Source organism: Candoia aspera, chromosome 1 (assembly GCF_035149785.1).
Source record: "Candoia aspera isolate rCanAsp1 chromosome 1, rCanAsp1.hap2, whole genome shotgun sequence".
In the NCBI taxonomy this organism is placed as follows: Eukaryota; Metazoa; Chordata; class Lepidosauria; order Squamata; family Boidae; genus Candoia; species Candoia aspera.
The window spans coordinates 186516461-186536152 of NC_086153.1; positions in this window are offsets into that span (position 1 = coordinate 186516461).

Sequence of the window (19692 nt, forward strand, 5' to 3'; positions counted from 1 at the left end):
GGAGAGATCGGTCCCACGGCCCCTACTTTGTGGGGTGCCGCAGTGATCAGTACTCTCCCCTCTCCTTTTTAACATCTACATGAAACTGCTGGGTGAGATCATCCATCACCATGGGATGAGGTATCATCAGTATGCTGATGATACTCAATTGTATATCTCCATCCCAGGTGAAGTAAGTGATGCCATGACCACCCTTTCCGAGTGTCTGGGGGCTGTGGGGGCCTGGATGGGGAACAATAGGCTTCGACTGAACCCTAGTAAGACAGAGTGGCTGTGGATTAATGGCACCTCATGTGCCAGGAACTTGTCATCTTTAGTGTTGGATGGGGTCGCACTGCCCCAGACAGAGCTGGTACATAATTTGGGGGTCCTCCTGGACTCAGGACTCCTGCTCGAAGAGCTGGTGGCAGTCGTGGCCAGGAGGGCCTTTGTGCAACTTCGTGTTGTGAGCCAGTTACGCCCTTTCCTGGCCTGAGAGGCCTTCTGAACAGTCACTCATGCCCTGGTCATCTCCCATATAGGATACTGTAACACGCTCTACATGGGGCTACCCTTGAAAAATATCCAGAAGCTACAGCTGGTCCAGAATGCAGCCGCGCAGACAATCTTGGTGCTCCAAGATTTGCACATATAACACCTTTGTTGCGTGAGCTCCACTGGTTCCCAGTTTGCTTCCGGGTCCAATTCAAGGTGTTGGTTATCACCTTTAAAGCCCTATATGGCATGGGACCAGGATATCTGAGGGACCGTCTCATCCCTATTACATCGACCCACCCCATCCAGTCATGCAGGGAGGGCATGTTACGGACCCCATCTATAAAAGAATTCCATCTAGTGGGGTCTCAGAAGTGTGCCTTTTCTGCTGTAGCTCCTGCCCTCTGGAACATCCTTCCCCCAGAGGTGAGACAAGCCCCCTCGCTCCTGGACTTACACAAAAGATTAAAGACCTGGTTTTGTAGGCAGGCTTGGAATGGGAGGGCAAATAATTACACCTGGGGATGGCTAGCGCCATGAGGTGATTCGGAGTGACCTACCACACTGAAGGTCTGATTAAGATCTCTTCGCCATGTAGATGTTATTATATTTATATTTTTATTGTATTTTGTAATTGTAATGGTTTTATATTTTAATCTTGTTTTATTGTAGGCCACCCAGAGTCCCCCCATTGGGGAGAGATGGGTGGTGAATAAATTTATTAAATAAATAAATAAAAATAAACTCCTTCCTTCAAAATAGAACAAAAGTCCAGGTCCTGAAACACTTTGCATCATCTGTACACTCTGGTTTTCCCCCAAAATCTTAAGTGTAGCCCTGGGCCACCAAAAGACTGCCCTCCCATGAGTTATCTATCCAAAGTCTCTGAAATTTAAACAGAAGAATGCAAGAGTTCATAGGAAATCAGATATACTGTGTTGTATATTACCTTTGTGATTTCATTATATCATGCTGGTCTGTTTTTCGTTCTGCAGCTGATACTGTAGATGTGCTCACATTGGTCCCAGATGAAGATTCGATATTTGTAACCTTGGTTGAGAATAAGCAAGAAAACTTCATTAAGTCACTCCATCATCAGATAAAATCTATTTGATATTTTAAAAATAGAAATATGAGGATTTACAAATCAGAGCTTTTTTGCTAAAGCATACACAATGTACCAGGAATAAAAGACACCATGTAACAGAACATGGGGACATTGAGCCAGACATAACCCCAAAGAAATTAAACCTCATAAACAAGTTAATAAATTATTTTAATGAAAGATGGGAAAGTAAGTCAACCAAAACATATTTTTTTAGACTGGTGGCAAAATACAACCTAGTCATTGGCTCCATTTTGTAATGTCAGCTCAGTGCCAAATTTTAGCTAATGAAAATATTAATATTTAAGTATTAGTAAAGTTAAACTAATCTGTAAACTGATTGGTAACTGCCTGTTTTTTTAAAAAAAAGAACTGCGGCTGATGAGTTCAACATGTATGCTAGAAACCAGGAGACTGTGAGTTCTAGTCTCACCTTAGGCATGAAAGCCAGCTGGGTGACCTTGGGCCAGCCACACTCTCTCAGCCCAACCCACTTCACAGGGTTGTTGTTTTGGGGGAAATAGGAGGAGGAAGGAATATTAGGTATATTCACCACCTTGAGTTATGTATAAAAATAATAAAGGCAGGATAAAAATAAAATAAAATAAAATAAATGCACTCTTCTAGGTAAAAAAGTGCACCAATTCCCAATCCACAGATTCTTGCTGCACATACAGTAATATTTAGTGTATATTGTTGGAATTATCAGGGGTCAACTCAGCATTGTCTCACAAGCATAGTAAGTGGGTATCTCTGGTAGACTTCTCTCTATTGTGCTTGTGGGATGTCACGTGGGTCACCTGATTTCCTCTTCCTCCTCCTCCTTGGGCTTGGGGATTAACAATCTCCATTACCTCATGCGCAGACATGCAAGCAGGGGGGCTGCAGAATGCAGCTCCTCACCCTTCCTATTCCACATAGAAAGTATCTCCTAAGAACTAGTGATGATTAAACGCTTTCTACTATGAATCTACTTGCATCCAGCTCTACTGAATAAAAGTAAGCTACCTCTATTTTTCTTCATCTAACTACAGCATGAAAAGTGAATTTATTTCTGAACGTAATTAAGCATAATGTGCAAGTTCTCTTTTGGTTCACGCTTCTACTCTGCAAGATTGCTGTTTGCTGCTTGGAGTTCTTTTATTAAGCTTTAAAAACTCCATCATATATTGCACTGAACATTTTAATCAAAAGTGAAAGTAGAGCCTAAATCTTGGATATAAATAAATACTTCACAGCAATATCTTGTTAGGAAGTTACAAGGCCCTTGTCAAAGAAAAGAGTTAAGCAACTCTATCATACACATTTTGCTTTGAAGCAAATGAACCTAGTTCAGCTTGGTTGTTTGGGGTGGGAGTGTAAGTAAGTTATTTCCCCTGCTAAATGTTGTTCTGCAAAGCAGGATCCTCCTCCTAACGCAGATGAGAACACATCGTGAAAACAATCTCCCGCATGGGTCTCTGATATGTAGATATAGTGCCAACCACAATCAAGACATAATTAAGTACACTTCCATCAGGGAGAATGAAGGATTAGCCCCTGTCCCTTGTTTTAGATGGCGGAATGTTAATGAGAATAATGATTCTTTAAAATACTTGTAAATTATGTACTCTTTTTTCTCCCAAATACATATACAAAATAACCTAAGCTAGTTATGGAAGTGAGGATAGGAAATTTAGGTCTGTGGTTCTTTTTTATGGAAATACCAGTGTGCTAAATTGAACAGAACTGGGTGCTTTGGGTTGGTCCATCAGATGTGTTGTCATTTAAGCAAAAATAATCCCAGTGTTGTCTTCCAGTTTCTTATGCTCTGTCCCAACCATAGCTCCAGAGACCCTGATTTCCACCTGCTGCTACTTAATGCATGGTCAGTCTGCAATAAAGTTTTCTTAATCCACAATTTGATCATGGATGAGAGGGCTGACCTTGTTTGGACTACTGAACCTTGGCTGAGCCTGGGAGTGAGGGGCAGTCCCCTCTTGGATATGTGCCCAGCTGGGATTCATGTGTGGCATTAGCTGTACACCCAGGGTCAGGATGGAGAGCAACCCTAGTAGCTGTCCAGAATGCTGCTCCACAAATTGCTGGGTATGAGGCCTTCTTGGTGAAGATGGGCTGTAGGATCAAAAGGGACTTTCTTATGTACCAGCCTCCCTGCTGCATAGCAACCTCCCCATGAAGCTGTTTGAGTCCATGGCTGGGTTAGCAGTGGACTTTCCCAAGGTTGCAGTCCTGCAGGCCGTTAACCTGCCACCCTTGGATATAGATTCAGAGGTAGCTCAGGAGTTTGTGGCCACCAAGTAGGAGGAAGAGGAAGATGAGACTGCTTCAAAAGAAAAAAAGAAATCTGGCATTTTTCCAGCATCTCACTCTAAGATCTCAAACTCTTCATGGTAAATCCAAACAGTATGAAATTGTACAAGTTTCATTTTGCTTGTCATTAGATTGGCAATTGAGGGGAGGAGGGATTTATTCTTGTTGTGCAAGAAGTTGTCAAAATCTCCTCCTTTCTCCTCTGAAATGGTATTTCCAGCTAGCATACATGACCCCTTTTATCAGTCATAGATCACTGAATAAAGGACATAACAGTTATCTAATAATGATTAGCTAGCAAGATTTTTAAGCAGCTTTTATATGTTTGGAAAAAAAATGTAACTTACCATCTTTCATTTCAAGGAAGACAATATTGGGTTTTTGTTTTATTTAATGTGACAACTGACAGAAGTTTGCATTCATCTGGCATTGGCAGATACGCATCAAAGAAGGATTGCTCTCAATCCTTTTCCTGTTTCATACTCTTACAATCAGTGGAAGATTTATTATGGTCACAGACCTGCATAAACTAATCTTGCCGAACTTCAGTAAATCGACAACAATGTTGTCACTTGCAGAAATCTACTGTTTTACTCAGCTGAACAAATTTTTTAAAAAAAGTTACAGCAGTGCAACACACGTGAAATTTTAATAATGTAATGAAGATAAAATGTTCCCCACAATCAGAGCAGCCTTGTCTTATAGATCAATTTTAGCTGAAATTACTGGCATCAGTACAGCTAGGAATCAAGGACACCAGTCCATGCAGCGTAAGCACTTTTAAGAGCCACTGTTTTCAATGAAAGAAAGGAACAGCACAGTCCTAGCCATGCTTCTTTAGCAGTAACTCCAACTGTTTTTTAGTCTCTGCAAGTGGCACCACCTGGACAACCTTACTTGGGCTCAGAAACTAAGCAGGGTCAGGCCTAATTAATACTTGGATGGGCAATCACCAATCGGCAGTCCCAAGGCTGAGTCACCAAAAATCAGTCTCAAGGTCCCTGTACCTACCTATTGTGGTTAACTGAACTTTGTTGTTGTTGTTGCTATTATGTGGCTATAGCAGTGTTTCTCAACCTTGGCAGCTTGAAGATGTGTGGACTTCAATTCCCAGAATTCCCCAGCCAGCCAACCATGCTGGCTGGGCAATTCTGGGACTTGAAGTCCACACATTTTCAAGCTGCCAAGGTTGAGAAACATTGGGCTATAGTATAGTACCACAACCCAAAGAAAATGTATCATCTATTTTTATTCTTATTCTTATTTGTTGGATTTGTTAAGGCTGCCCAACTTCAAAAAGGCTCTGGGTGGCTTATAATATGTCCAGTACATGCCTTAGAAACACAACTAAAAGCCACGTGACTGTCCAGACTGAAACAATACTCCCCAACCATGTAAGAAAGGCTTGACAGTGGCTCCACAGACACCCTAACCCTAGGCCTGGGAACAGAGCCAGGTCTTAAGAGATTTCTGGAACCCTAGAGATGGGAGCCATGCATACCTCCATGCATTCCAGAGGGCAGGGGCTGTGCCAGAGAAGGCACATTTCCTTTTAGACAACGGCATTGCATAGCACACAACCTGAACAAGGCTTCAGATTGCAAAGCTGTAACCAAATAAAGCCTTATCGCATGAGTGCATAAACCCTTTTCAATCAAAGACTATGCTTAGCCTTTGCATTATTTGCTGGGGGCCATATTCTCAAAGAGGGTGGAGCCAAGACCAAAGGAATATTTTTTTTTAATTCCAGTTCAACTAAAATCCAATCAGATAATGTAGTTAATGTAATTACTAACTTGGTAGTAAATTTCTGAGGACCTCTGGCAATAACCCTCAGGACTCTGGAGAGAAAAAGAGTTAGGGTTAGGGTTACAAAGCTCACTGTGGAACCAGTTTTGAAAGCAGCTTCCAGCTGCCTCCACATACATGTGCATCCTTGTCCACTTAGCATGCGCACACATGTGGAAAAGGAAATCAGGAAAAATGCTAGGGATGGGAATTTTAACTTTAACACATGGATCACCTGCTAAGTTAAGCAACAAAAAAAGAAGGGAAGCAGAGAGACAAGGTCACTATTTCACCTCCTGTTGAGTAACTCAGTGCCAGGGGGATTTCTTTGGGGGATAGGAGTTCATGGCAGAGTACCAAAAAAGCTATATCCAAAAGGGTGGAAGGGTGCAGTAGGGACTGTGGAGGAAGAGGTAAGGGACCCCTACTTGAGGGAGCCAGATAGCCCAATCTACCCACTCCCAGGCATGTGTGCATAGATCTCTTCACACATAGAAACCAGGAAAAGAGGCAGCTGATTCAAAACATGTGGATGGGGTGTTTTTTTTTTATGCTCTGGTGGATTGCAAAGCACCTCTTTCCAATGCTTTGCTCAACCCCAGTTCTCAGTACCATTGAATACTACTTAGTTATTTAAAAGCCACAAGGCAAGCAAGGCATCATGTTAGCAGATACTATCTACATGACTGAACTGGGGAGATACGGTTTTCAAGCTGCTCCTTGATCAAATGGAGGATCACCGAATCAAGGAAAGTACTGATTTTGCCTCACACAGGTAGTTATCACTCAGGCTGTCTGAAAAGTTCTCCTGAACATACAAAGCAGACTTTGCAGAAACATAGAAAAGCCAAAGGAATTGAAGAAGAGTTCCATTCATTTAAATGTTTAGATCTTGCTGTGGTTGTTGATAGAGATATACTGTATATGTACTCATCCGTTCAACAAAGACTGATGACTCAATCATGGTGAATTTGCAGTATTTCTCAGCTTCAGAAACTGGGTATTGTGATGTACATTTCCTGAAAGACACCACCAGAGCAAAAGTACAATTAATCAATTTTTAAAAACCTCTTGTCACATCCATGATTACTGATTGCACATTGATTTTGTGAGATGGCAAGAAATGAATATCTTACTGCTGCCAACTCCTGAGAGGTTTCAGTAAGGACATAAAATGCATTGGTCTAATTCCAGAGCCCAGATCATTTCTATTACCTTAGAAAGCCTTGGTAATGAATCACTGTCAGTGTGGAAAGTTAATGGGATAGATCACAACTGATACGTAACACCTTATATTTGCATAGTCAACAAAGGAAAAGAAATGTCAATTATGCTGATAGTCTAAATTTAAGGCATACACTAAAGTATGCATTTTTTTCCACACGCTATTTTTTATTTGTCAAAGATCTGCTAGGAGCTGCCAACGAAGTTGATTGAGCAAGATAATCTTTACAAGAGTCAAGCTGATAGAGTTCTTTGCCAGACTTCATACTCCATCATAATCACCAAGCATACGTGCTTTGTTCTTTTTATTGTTCTTCTTCTAAAATTAGTATTAAGGCTGTCAAAGGTTGAAGAATTTTAGCAGATTAATAATCTGTCTTTTAGTCAATTAATCAAAGACAAATATATTGGCAAATTCCCCAAACCTCAGCGAATGTGCTTTTTAACTAAGGATTTTATTTCTTACAGTACCAACTCTTTTCATAGGGCATTTTCTTATAAGAATTTCATTAAGCTTCACGACAAAGATATAAGCTACGAAAAAACAAACAAACAAACAAAAACTACAGAAAAGAAGAAGAACTAAAAAGATGTGAAAAAAGCCAGAGAATTTTTTTTTTTCAAAATTACAGAAAGACTTGACTTCCAGCAAGGATATACAAAAATTTTCCGTAATCAATCTCTTACTCTATATTAAACCTAAACTATGTTATTTCTATAAATCATTCCACTTTGGCATGTTATAAAAATCATTAAGTACAGTTACTCCCTCCCCTTATATTAAAGCGAAAAAAAAATCATATAAACCTCCTAAACAACTTCCCCCACCCAAAAGATAATGCTTATTTAATTATTCCCTTCCTACTACTGTTCGGTACATTTCTGTCTACTATAATAAAATCAAACTAAAAAGCATATGAACTATCTGCCATTATACTTAATAGTACAACAATTTTAATAATCTTAATCTTAATAAACCCAAAACCATCTAAATAAACATTTCTTTTACCCTAATAATCTCAATCCAAACCCTTAAAGACAAATAACACCAGCCAAACCTTAAAAGCAATCCAAATAAACATTTTTAACCCTTATCCCACTTCAAAATAAACCATAGCATTTACATATCCCCACAATGTGCACAGCGGTTTTTTCTTAGCAAAATCAAACAGCCCAACTGCCCCCCTCAAAAATTCCAACTTCTCTTCAGAAAACCTCCCGTACATAGTGACCCCTTCTTTTTCATGGCATTTCACCAGAAAATCAATTTCACTTGTTGCTTGCAGATCTCTCTCTCCCTTAAATTTCTCCAACTCCACTATCCAATCTTCATCCAGCATCTCAATAGAAATCCCAATCTCACTCTTAGAAGAAACGTTTCTATCACTGTTGAACTCTTCAGTTTCATCCACTACATCCACAACGAGATGACACATTTTAGACCTCATATTTTCCATGATGTCCTGAATGTCTTGCATAAAAGCTTGACAGGAGTCAGAAAGAATTTGTTTAAAATCTTGGTGGAAGTAAAAAAAAATCGATTTAACATCTTCCATGTCTCACACAGTAGATTATGGCACCCCCTAGGAGCTTAACCAGTGAAAGTCAAAGAAGGAGTGTTAGGTATGTTTGCCACCTTGAGTTATTTATAACAATAATAAAGGCAGGATAAAGATAAAATAAAGTAAATAAATAAATATAAAAATATGGAAAAGTTCCAAAATGTGTTTACAAAAAGTGAAAGTGAAATAAGGAGACAGTTCCCAAGGGAAAGTAGAAACAGAAAGCTGAACGTTCAAATCAACCAATTCAACGTGTAGGAAAATGCTAATATCTTCAAATTTAGTACAAAAATAATAACAGGAAGACAATTATTTACTCCCAATCCTCCTTAATATTTGGAAGGAAAATGAAGTCCAAAACTTAAAAAAGATTTTTTTAAAAAAATAATCCCCAAAATAACGATAAGCACCAAGAAAGCCAGCCCTTCGAACGGTCACTCATGCCCTGGTCATCTCCCATATAGACTACTGTAATGCCCTCTACATGGGGCTACCCTTGAAGAGAATCCGGAAGCTACAGCTGATCCAAAATGCGGCTGCGTGGATGATTTTAGGTACTTCAAGATCAGCACATATAACTCTGCTGCTCTGCAAGCTGCATTGAGTGCCAGTTTGCTTCTGGGTCCAATTCAAGGTGTTGGTTATCACCTTTAAAGCCCTTCATGGCATGGGTCCAGGTTACCTAAGGGACCTTCTCACCCCCATCACATCAACCCGTCCCACCCGGTCATGCAGAGAGAGCATGCTACGGACCCCGTCTGCAAGAGAATTCCATCTGGTGGGGTCCAGGAGGCGAGCCTTCTCTGCAGCAGCTCCCGCCCTTTGGAACATCCTTCCCCCGGAAATACAGTTAGCCCCCTCTCTTCTGGACTTCAGAAAACATCTGAAAACCTGGTTTTGTCACCATGCTTGGAGTGGGGAGAGGAAGAGCCATTCCTGGGGCTGGTTAGTTCCCTAGCCCTGCAGGGACCAGACTTATCTCTTATGGGCTGAATTGATCTGCCCTTATTTGGATTTTATTGTATTTTATATTGTATTTTATATTTATTGAAATATTAGTATTATTTATAATTTTATTGAATTTTAAATTGTTTTTACTGTGAACCGCCCAGGGTCCCCCATGTGGGGGAGATGGGCCGTGATAAAAATATGATAAATAAAAAATAATAATAAATCTCATCACTGTAGAAAGCCTCTCTTAGGGTACGCATACTTAAAATATATATATATAAATTTGGTGATTTAGAAATGGGGTGGCTGGTCTTAGTGTCCTTTTAAGGCTACAGAGCGGCTTGGAAAATGGTGATGACCCAGCCTCCCAGCTAACTATTACAGTTGAACATGAAATGCTGTTTGCAGTCTTCTGGCTCCAAGCAGCCATCCAGAGGGCAGATGGGGTGATTCCAGGCATCTTCCTTTACTGGAGAACACTTCTGGGCTTCAGGAAAACGTGCCTGATCCTGAAAAAAATTGCCACGTTGTCAGCTCCACCTGCTAAGCCCATGGGCACAGCTGTTCAGTCTACCATGTCCCCACCAGAAGTCCATAGGGCAAAGCATTTTTGTGAATCACCAATTTTGTCATGAGATAAATCCCATGATTTCAGTGCAGGACTATTTGATTGTGTGGAAAGAAATTCTTACAGTAGCAGAATGAGCTCTTCCTTCCCTTTGCTTTTCTCCCTGGGGACTTCAAGGCAGCCTGAAGAGCACTGGGCCACACCTGGTTTCCAATCACAAAAGGAAACTGGGACAGTGCCTGAGTGAGGGTGTCTGTTGGAGGAAAGTTCTTGACATGTGGGAGAGTAACAAGGAGGAATCTGCAGACAGGGGAGTGCAGCAGCCATCAGGGTAAGGTGCAGCTTAACAGCAGCTGATGGCAAAGGAGGAGCAGGCGGGTCTTCAGCAAACCCACAGCAGAAGAGCTGGAAGGTGAAGCTGAGCCCAGCAGCTTTATAACCCCGGCAGGGAAGCTGAGGGCCTGCAGTCAGCAGCTGGCCAGGCACCTTCCTCCCTCACCCAACACAGACTGAAAGGCTTTGGCAAGGCTGATGCTTCCGCAGTGTTCATAACAGCAGCTGAAAGCAACAGAAGGTAATTAACTTCAAGGAGACTAAATGGTATTGAAAGACTTACAGCTCACCTAACAAAGAAGAAAGAAGTTGTTTATAAGATTCTTTAGGAATTAGATACACACACAGGCATAGACCTTACTATAAGTATAGTATAATATAGCATAGTACATAGATTTAGTGATAAGTGGTAAGTTCAGAAATAAGTAATTTTTTAAGGTTTTTTGTATAATAAAAGCTTCCCTGGGAACACAGGGAAGATAACAATACCAAATGGATCCTTTAAGATAGGGGTGCACAACTCATACTCGTGAGCCCTATAAAGCATCAAGTATGTCTCCCAGTTCCCCTTAACAATTAGCTGCCCCATTGCTAGAAAGGGCAACTCAGGATTACTCAGGCAGAAAGAGACAGGCAAAATAAAATCTATCTGATTGAAGAGAGAACACTTCAGTTTCGAAACTTGATGAAAGGGAGGGAGGAGAAATGATTTTAATACTGGAGGGTGAAATGAGGTATTAAAAGTGAAATGGACAGAAAAAAGATCGATTTTAAAGATAAATGATAAAGATGAACGAAAGAAAGAACTGGCTGTGTGCGTACATCCATGTGGATCCAGCCACGGACAGTCTTGCCCTTCTGGGATATAATAATTATTCTGGCCAAATTTTGAGAGGCAACCACAACTCTTGATGTATTAATTCATTGGAAATATTGGGGATCTAGACATATGCATCTTTGATGAGCAGAATATACTCTAAAGTCATGTTGACATTCCATGGATTTCAGACCAAAACATGGCAATAATGGAACAAACCCAGAGCATGGGAGTTCATGTTCCAGCTCTTGAATTGCATCTCCAACAGCAGGTTGAGTTCAACCAGCCCTTTTAAAATTACATCAAAAGAGACAAGTTTCCCATTTTTAAAACAAAACAATCTTCTACTGATTTACAAGCACAGGATATTCAAGCTCATTATTCTGAAGGTCACATAAGTAATAAATATCTACTTAATCAACTTCTCTCAACTTCTTATAAATAGGAGCCACAGTTAATTATTCCCAAACCTCCACCAAGTGCAGACTTTTACAAGCAACAGCAGCATCAGCACCAGAAAAATCTAAATAACAAATGGGTGAGTAGAATAAACTGCCAAGAAGCACTCTGATTAAAGTGAAGTCATTTTTAAGTTCTAAAAATAAACAATTTTAAAAATAAGATTGATTTGTTGGAGCTGAGTTGGTTTAAGCCAGTAATATTAAGAGGTGCCTGGCTTACTCAGAAGATGGATTTAACAGCTATTTTTAAAGACGTTTATCCTATAATGTAAACTTACTATATGTAAAAGGACAAAAATTATTCCTGGGGCTCACAGTTTTCTACATATCACTTGCAGAATTAAGTGCAGGAATTGAAACTGATCCCTGAACAAACACAAAATTCAGTACTTGCAAGGTTTTCAGTAGGTACATATACTTTTCAAGTTGAGTCCCAAAAGGAGCTGAATTCTGGAAGTTTTCATTCCAGCCTGTGACCAAGACTAAAATTAAAATTAAAGCCCAGTGATAACCCTGAGAGTGTGGGAAATGAAATCTATCTTTTCCAGCAGGCCACTGTAATACACAATGACATCCTTGAAGTATGGCTCCACCAAAAAGAGGGATACATGAAGGACTGTAATATGAGTGACACTGAAATTAGTACAGAGATGTCTATTAGAAAAAGCTTCAGCATGTTCATGTAATAAAATAGCACATCCCGCAGCAAACCAACTGGAAATTCATCAGCTTTCCCCAACGTCATAGATGTAACCATTTTTTTTTGAAGAGAAAAAGCTGCTGAGAAGTTAGCGACCCAGGCCCGTGATAGCTGAGGGAATCTCCTGTTCCTAAGAATAATGTATGTTGTCATCTCTTAATGAACAATTGGAACTATACAATTAGAAATGACATTCAATCAACTGTTGATTAATAGATCAATATTCTGTATACTCTTTTTGATGACAAGAAAGTGATAAAGTGTTGCACTAATTAATTCATTCATGTCTAAAATTCAGTCATTTTTTGGATTTTTCCAGTAACTTTATCTGATATGATGCAATACAAATTCTGTTTTGGAAGCATAGAGCTTGCTGAGTTCCTGTTTAGCAGAAAGCAGAGTTCTGAATCTTTTGGAAGGTAGTTTGTGTTTGTGTGTGTGCGCCTTTGAGTAAGTTTTTGACTCCTGGCAACTGCCTAGATTAGTCCCTGAAGTTTTCTTGGAAGGTTTTTTGGAAGTGGTTTGCCCTTGCCTGCTTCCTAGGGCTGAGAGAGAGTGACTGGCCCAAGGTCACCCAGCTGGCTTTGTGCCTAAGGCAGGACTAGAATTCTCAGTCTCCTGGTTTCTAGTCTGATGCCGTAACCAGTACACCAGACTGGTTCTGCTTCAGAAGGTAGATCAGATGCATATAGGTTTGCTGATTCTTTAACTTTCTTGGGATTTAACTTCAACCAAATGTTGCTTCTTTTTATAGGAAGCAGATGCAATAATATTACTGGGAATGAATGTTTTTGCAATATTCTATGCCAATGTTGTAATTCAAACCTATTAAAATGAATATCCTAGTTTCTTGTGTATTGCCTGCTTGAAAAAAACCTTTATAATTCATCAGTGATATATTCAGGGACCATCTAAAAAGTGCTATTCAACAAGGTGAAGAAAGTCTTACATGTATATATGAGCAGATATGTACAGTGCTATTACTACATGCACAGATTAAAAGAGAAGGAACAACTAGGAATCTTCTAGTAGGAAGAGTCCCAAGGCTTCCTCCTGATTTTCCTATAAGGACTGATTTCCCTTCCTACTGGTGGTTAATAAAAACATCAGATCAACAGAAATCCTCAGAAGTAGCTGAAGTCATAACAAAGGCTCAGACCAAACAGGAAGAGGGTTGAAATATGCTTCCAACACATACAGAATGAATAGGGACTCAAGAGTGTTCCATAAAAGAAAAGTTTGGGTAAGGCTAATAAAAGTAGAGGGTACCCAATCGGGAATTTAACTCTTCCCTGGGACATAAACACAGGGGAGAATAACGATAAGATTCCTTGCTAAAAGAGAGGTGGGAAGCAGCAAAAGAAGTAAGGATTGGGAAAAAAATAATTCAGCAGAGATGTATTCAGGAACCACTTAACATATGTATGCTTTGAATACTTTTGCCTAGCAACCTTGGCTAATCTCAAAAAAGCCAAGCAGAATCTGACTTGATTAGTACTTGGAACAGAAGTCAGTAGGAAATCACAGAGCCTTGGGCTAGACTGAGGAGTTAGAGCAGGGTTTCTCAACCAGGTTTCCATGGAACCCTAGGCTTCCATGAGAGGTCACTAGGGGTTCCCTGGGAGATCATGATTTATTTAAAAAATAATTTCAAATTCAGGCAACTTTACATTAAAGAGGCAAGTTTCATTCTTTATTTTTAGTGTAAGAACACTGTTAATGCATAGATACAGGCCTACACATGGAATGAATACAGTAATTTTGTAACTTCTGGCCTATATCAGAGCCTGAATGTGCAGGGGTTCCCCGAGGCCTAAAAAATATTTCAAGGGTTCCTCCAGGGTTAAAAGGTTGAGAAAGGCTGAGTTAGAGGAATATCCTGGAAGAATGTACTGTATCATCTTTGTCTTTGTCCAAGCAAAGTATCTTATATTACCAGCTTCACCTTTTCATAAAGATTATCTCTTCTCAAGCATGTAAGATACCCGAGAATCATAAATAAAGCTCAGCACTTCCAAAAAAAAAAGTCTCACAGGAGCTCTCAAATACATATCTAAGACACTCCCCAAAATCACAACTATTTGACTCTGTGATAACTAAAACATGGCTACCATAAGCAGTGAATGGCCACCTGAAAGGTGTTCTTCATACCCCCTAATTCTCTTCACCCTGACTTGAAAATGGGTCACAATAAGAATTACTGGAGGCCTCAGTTCACCAAGAATGAAACTCTGATTCCACATGCAGTTACCTGTTGACACCTGCTTTTTGACTCTAAACCAATTTTCTTTTTTGATTGCCTAATCTACGCAAAGGTCAAACCACTTGCCAGAGGCAAATGAATGACCAGGCTCCCAATTTTATCGTTAACGGTTGGATTCTAGCTCTTTCCAAATTTGTGTGTGTGAGCGTGTGTGTGTCTAGCATGAGGAGGTCAGAGAAATGGTAATCCTATAGTCAAGCTGTTCTCAAACTCTTCACTGCAGAGTTATCTATTAAAGGCGGTAAAAAAGGATTAAACAGTTCTACTTACCAAGCGGCTCCAGGCCATCACACCCGGGGAGAACCATTCTTGACCCTGTCACTGATTTGCCAATTGCCTCTGGTGTTCATTATCTCACTTGTCCATGAGGGAGAAGCCTAAAGATGGCTGATAATGTACTACAGGGAGGCAACATCAATCTGTCAATTATTGGTTATAATGGATCTGAGAGTCTTCCACAGGAGATGGCAGCTGAGGCTGGGGGGTATGAGGAGTGGGGGGGGGGGACATTCTTCTTAAGTGGCATCTGGAGTGAAACAGGGAAGGCTGTTTATAACCAACAGGGAAAAACCTACAAGGCTGCTGTTAAATCTGAGCAACACTTACATGTTGGGGGGGGGGGGAGATATGAGTGTATTTAATCTTACCAACACAACTAAAACCTAGACAGAAATTTTGAGAAACTGTATATTTCCATTGTGAATTCCTAGCTCCCTTTACATTTGAGGGAGATCAGTCAATAGTTTAAATAATTTCCAAAGCTTTTTATGAATAAAAACAAACAGGCAGGTCTGTTGGTCTATTCAGGGGGGAAAAAATCAGATTGGCAGCATCACAGGATTTTTAGCTAAAAACTCAGAAATCAGACTGCTAGCTAATTTTACCAGTTTCTTCTTTAGGAATGTTGTTAGAAGGAGATAAAAGGGTGATGCTAGCAAGCAAAATGATGGAAACTAAATCTAAAGTAAGGCCTCAGATATTTCATATCCCTATGTATTTTCTCTCCCTCCAATACTTTTGTGTTGTTGCTGTACATGAAACCTGATGAAGGATTCTTTGAAAGGCAACAGTTCGCTCACTGCCATGTGATTTTAGCCACTTTATTTAAAACTTGGGAATATTTTTTTAAAGGAAACTGCATACATGCTAACATATCCAGCATGCTGTTCCCTTCTAAGGTAAGGAACTGTGTGCCAAATGCAAGAAATGAATAAGAAATAATAAGACTATTTATTAAAATTAAGGAATACCTGTCTATATCTTTCAATCTTTCCAAGCCCATCCTTGCTTCCCCACTATCTGTATACTGCTTCATTCATTGCCTTTTATTCTTTAAACTTCTCACCTGTATCTTTTTGAGGAACTCATCAGCTCCATATCCAACAATTTTTTTCTCAAAAATGTGTCCTTCCTTCATATAATTATTTTGCAGTTGATCCTTATTTATTTTCTCTTTATAACCAAATCACCTCAATGTACTTACTGTATACCATCACTCACTTTTGAGCGCTCGTCCATTTTTGAACTGCTTTATCTCTTTTTGTTTTATCAAACACACTTACATACCCCAATCCCACAGCATTCCACTTGCAAACCCAATTCTCACTTCCATATTGTCATGTTCCCCGTTGCAAGGCATATGTGCATCACAACAGGGAACATGCACATTAGGAAGGGATAAGCATAATCCCTAAATCCCTCAAGCGCCAATATCCAGAAGGGAGCCTCCATCACAATAGATAAGCCCTTCAGACCAAACTTAGCGCCCATCAAGAGGCAAGGGGAACGCCTTCCCATTCCCCCTGGGGATGCATTCACACCTCCCTCAGGCATGCATGTCCACAGAGTAATGCCCCACATAATGGGGGCACCCATCATGCAGTAGTTAACGCCTATCAGAAGATCAGGGAAACACCTTCAGGGGACGCACCTGGTCCGGACGAAGACAGGGAGACAAAGGAGATCGCCGGGATCGCCCATCAGCTGACGCATTGAGGTCTCAAGCACCCATCCGGTCCTGGCCCGAGGGGAGAGAAGCACAACGTCCGCCAGCAAAGTATAAACAGGGCACCCTGTCACCACACAAGGATTCCCGTCTTTCTCTTTGCACGCACTCCGTTCAGATAAAACCAGAAATCCTTAGACCTTCTAAGTGAGTCTGAGTCTTATTCTGAGCGTGGCTGCCCTGACACATATTGTATAAAGAAGTGAGCAGATGCACACATTCTTACAGCCAGCCAGTTTTGCTTCTTTTATCAGACATTCATTCCTTGCAATAGCACACATATCACTCACTATCTTTCTACCAGATTTCCATGTCTTAATATTTCTCCATCCATTCTCAGTAGACGTTCTATCACGGCACACAAATCCATTGACTTGCTCTAGGGTTGTTTTCTTTTTTGCCATTCATGTATAACTAGCATTCATTCATATATAACTTGCAATCATACACAGATATTTTGGATGCGTTCATTTGTGGATCTACTGCATTGCAAAATCTGTCAAAGCTTCATACTATGTATAATAGGAAGACTCTCTCCCTGCTCCATATTCCCAAGCAAACTCAAGAAGTTTAGACAATTAGATTTATTACAAAGAATTAGGAAACCATACATATAAGTTCTCTAACAAATTGAGGAATCCTGTTCTTTGTCTATGTTAGTCCAAAGATTTGAATCCTAAGTCTTGTCCTTCCACCTTCTCAGGCTAACCGCCACGGCTACAATTTCTTAGCCTTAAAGGTTTCTGCCCTATGTTTCCCATTTACAGAATGGCTTTCTCTGGTGTGAGAATCCCAGCTCACCAGCTTCAAACCTTACACCATGTACCTAATGTTTTCAGCAAAGCATTCAGGTTTTCACCCACCAATATGTCATCATCTGCAAAGATGTCCCCAACCAACATGCCACCAGCATCACCATAACCATCCCCTTATTCATTCATCCATTAAACATCCAAAGGAATATCCTGCATCCTTGTCTTGCAGTACTTCCTGCTCAAGACTAAATTATTCTCTAAATGTTCCATTTATTCTCATGCTTTCTTCCCATAATGCATTTAGCGACCAATCTTCAATTCCATATTCACATAACACATTCCATAATTCAACCTTACTCATTTCATCATACGCCTTTACTAATTCAACAAACATAAAGCTTTCTTTCTCACATTCATACGTAAATTCCATTTTACTTATTAATGTACTTTATTTGCTTCCAGGAATACAATTACTTCAGACAAGAGATGCTTCACAATATAGAAGCAAGAAAAATGCACAAGTTAGAATAAGAAGCTAAAACAGGGAAGTTGAAAAAATGTTGCAGAAGAAGGCAATGGAAAATAGGTCTGTGCTAAGGCAGAAAGGAGTGTTCAACTTTGCTGAAGGCTTGAGCGAATCATCAGAGCCGCTTCAGAGAGTCCCTTGGCCCCTTCGCCTCACACTGCTTTGCTTTGCAGAGCCTGTCCAACATAGGTTCTCCAACAGCATTTACCAAACTCTGGCAAGTAGAGCCACAGAATGGGCCTCTTGCCTCCTCCCGCACCACTTGCACCAAGCTTTGGCAAGTGGCACTGCAGGATGCGCTGACTGCTTTTTCTGATGAACCATCCCCAAGGCTGAAAGAGACTTTGGTGCAAGCACCGGCTGCAGGAGGGGACTGCAGACAGGGAAGGGCTTAAAAGTGGCCTGTCAAAGCAAACTGTTTGCCCCCTTTGCCTCAACAAAGGGAATCATACCTTTCTGTTGCACGAATAGGAAAGACTTATTCACGCAACAGACCTAACTGCAATCCACCTCCATATTGCTGCCAAGCAAACTACTTTTTGATTACCAATTTTTACATAGATAAAAGATAAACATGAAAATATATAAAGAATAGTTAGAGGGGAAAAAAGATAAAAGCAAAAATGAAGAAAGCAAAACAGTTAAAGGGGGGAAGAGAAAAAGGTAAAGAAGCAACTTCTAATCTTCTTGGCAGCAGTTAAAAATAAAGCCATTATCCTTCCTCCTGCATTCAAATAGCATTACAGAGATCCCTTCGGTCCCATATTCAACCCCTTTTTCCATCAGCAATCCACAAATCACCATTTCACTTTTTTCCGTTTTCAGCAAAAAGCCCATAAAATATTTCCAGCTTTTTGTAAAAATACTTGTTTTATCCCTGACCAAACAGGTCAGTTTTGCCATTTTTGCTAATTCTGTCATCTGGACAATCGATTCCTCCATTGTGGGACTGCCAAGCAAACTACATGGAGATTCCATGAAACCACCAGGAATGGAGCTGAACTCAAAGGAAATGTTACTTTGGTTACTCTGCTACAGACAACTTGCTCCACCAACCCCCGTCTCCCTGGTTCCCCATCACTGGGTGCACATAGGAGGACTTCAAAAAAAAAATGAAAGCAGATAGGTGACAGCTAGTTGGCTAGATAGCTAGACAGACCCAGGACCTAGCAGCAAACTACAGTTCCCAGAATTCTTTGTGCTGTCTTCCTCAGGGAGTTTCCTTGATGGCCTTCAGCAAATTGCAGTCTGTTAAAATCTGAATGGTTACACTACAGTGTGATTCAGCAATTAAAAATAATGGGCACATACCAACCAAAGCTAAGTCCTACTCTTTTCAGCTGGAAGAGTTAAACATGGACTTCGCTTTCTTCACCTGAAATAATGGGCACTTAAAAGTATTCAAGCTTGACTGGATCTTTTCCAGTAAAGAAGTTATTCCATCTCCATTCATTCCTGCACAGATTATTTAGGGACAGGATTTGAAGGCTGGCCACTGGGTCACAGAAAGAGGGATTAAATAGCCTTGGCTCCATTCAGCGGGGCACTTCTTAGGTTCTTGTATGCATTGTTACCATTTTGATAATGAGGCACTGTAATTGCCATGTTAAGATTGCAAATACATTTTGCTACCTGCAATTATACCACAATTGTACTTTTTTTTTTATTCTTGCTGAAAGATCTTTTAAGACATATTTTCTATTGAAGTCAGCAGGGGAAAAAAGCTTCAGTTTTGGTAATTAGAAGGAACTGTAGACAGGTTTTTTTTTTTCTTTTTTGCTTTTATATAATAGTACAAAGGCAATTTAATCAACCCAGCCTCTTTTTATTTTATTCAGTTACTTTCA